This window comes from Columba livia, chromosome 1 (assembly GCF_036013475.1).
Source record: "Columba livia isolate bColLiv1 breed racing homer chromosome 1, bColLiv1.pat.W.v2, whole genome shotgun sequence".
Lineage (NCBI taxonomy): Eukaryota > Metazoa > Chordata > Aves > Columbiformes > Columbidae > Columba > Columba livia.
Genome location: NC_088602.1, coordinates 205,068,374 through 205,070,683, shown reverse-complemented (window position 1 = coordinate 205,070,683; position 2,310 = coordinate 205,068,374). Strand labels below are relative to the sequence as shown.

Genomic DNA, 2,310 nt, shown 5'->3' with positions numbered 1-2,310 from the left:
TGATGGCTGATGGGAGGTGGAATTTTGTTCTTTGTCACCCAGTAGCATGCGTCTTCCTTGGAGGATGGAGTTGCCTTTTTTAATGGCTAATATTGGTTTAATAACGTTGCTTTTTGTGGTTTTTAATGAAATGCTGCACAGCTGAGATGGTGGCTAAAGCATCTTGTACAGGGACTTGTCCTGCTTCAAGTAGGGAATGTTTGAGAGTTAAAATTAACAACCTTTGCTGTTGTAAGGTTATTAAATTGGCATCAGCACCCCCAGAAGAACAGGTTATCAAGAATGGCTGCTTTTTGCTCAGACTCCCCAGGGTCAGCACTAAGTCCAGGGGCTGCAGCCCCAGGTTCCCGCAGGCAGCAGGAGGCTGGATCGTGGTGTGTTGCTGCCCCAGGTTGTGCCGGGGGCAGCTGGAACCCTTGACATGATTGCGCTCTTTTGAAAAGGGAGAGGGTTTTCTTATTGTATCTGAAATACAGGTGGGGTTGAGCTTTTGTCCAAGTATCAGGAAAGGGCTGTCAGGCATTGGAACAGGCTGCCCAGGGCAGTGGTGGAGTCACCATCCATGCAGGGGTTCAAAAGATGTATAGACAAGGTTCTTAAGGTTTAGTGCTAGAATTAGGTTGCGGTTGGATTCGATCTTAAGGGTCTTTTCCAAGCAAACTGATTCTCTGAAAAAGCACCAGCAGGTGTGCCCAGGGAGGACTTGGAATGAGGTATTAATTGTGGCCCTTCATTAGAGCAAATATCCTGCTGGTAAATCCTTCTCCGTGCCTAAAACTATAGGAAGTAAAGCCGTGTACTACATGAAGTTAAGAGCCTAGCTGTTAATAACCTGTATATAAATTTAGCTCTATTTCTTGTATCTTGTTTTGTGTGTATATGTCTGGGCCAGGACAGGACAGGTGGCCTCTCCTCACTGTGTCCAGCTCCAGCCTGGAGCCTGTGGGAGCAGATTTAACTTGGCTCAGTCTATAATGAAACTCGAACCAAGTTCCAGTGCCTCACCTTTGCTGTAGGGTAAAACCTCATGCAGTGCCCTGGTTACTGTCAGCCTTTCAAGTGGTGGCAGCTTTGGGAATAAGCTTGTCATGTTTTGACTCTTTCTGTGCTTGTTTCATAAACACAAACAATAAAATAAGTTGGGCTAAAGATGGTAGTTATAGCTCAGCAGCTGGGGCTGTTTTTCAGTCCTGTTGGAGGCACAGAGTGACTGTAATTTATGCTCCTGAATGAACTCAGCATATTTTGTAACTGAACCTACAAAGGTGTATTAGAAATCACAGAACAGGTTATTGGGCTGCCTGGTTGTTCAGCAGTTTTGTGGCAGAGCAGCTCAAGAGCGGGGGGTGCAGGGAGGCTGTGGGACTGAAGCTACACCACTCAGCCCCGATGGTTCAGTTTTCAGGTTGTTCTGTACCCTGACAGCACCCACAGCTCCAGAGAACTTGTTCTTGATGACTTGGACCCTCAGTAAGTTGTTTGTCTTTAATAGTTTGGCACTGAAAGATGGGGAGGTAAATGTGAAGCAAGTGGAGGAATGTGAAAGTCTGTTTACCTTGTATAAACACATTTACCTCTCGGTGTTACCTCCCAAAATTCTTTGGCTCTGAGAATCTGACAGCACCTTGGCTTGGCTTCACCTACCAGCCTCCTTTTAATATTTTGAGTGGCTGTGAGTTTACAGCCCTGCTGGAACAGCCCCCAGAGTTCTGCCATCCCTTTATTCATTCATGTAGCATTGCTTGGCCACCACCTCAGGTAGACACATGATTCTGTCCTTCCTTACTCCTGTTAATGCCCCAGACCAACCTCTGCCAGCACAGGCTTGTGAACTGGCACTAGGAATTGGGTTCAGCAAGGTGATTTTAGAACAGATATTATCTAAGATATGGATGTTTCCTTAGATGTGGATCTCAGACGGGAGGAAGCGTTTAATTCATCACCTCTTGCACACAACCCTCACCTGCATGGGGTCCTGTTTTTGGATAATCCCTGCCTTGTGTAGAGGCAAAGGCAGAGGAGGATTCATGCTGGTGTTGACTCCCAAACTATAAAATCTTTTCCCCTGAGGTAAGGAGGGTCCTTAGACTGGATGGAGACAAACCCTTCCAAGGGAACACACCCTTCTCTTGTGTATTTTGTGTTTGTTTGGTCATCTTTCTCCTCTCAGAATGGGGCTTTCTCCTCCCACGGGAGGAAGTGCCTTCCTTGACCAGTCGTGGGTGCACCCCTGGGCAGATGTGTTCTTGCCTCAAGGGATCATCACGGAAAGATTATTTTTGTTAATAGGGCTCTTCTCAGCCTTCAGAT

The 2,310-nt window shown here is 46.6% G+C and overlaps 1 long non-coding RNA gene across 1 annotated transcript in view; it reads left to right on the top strand.

Annotated features, from left to right (window-relative positions):
• Positions 1–2,310, top strand: part of LOC135578323 (uncharacterized) — a 262,971-nt gene that overhangs the window by 137,670 nt on the left and 122,991 nt on the right. The window lies entirely within an intron of this gene.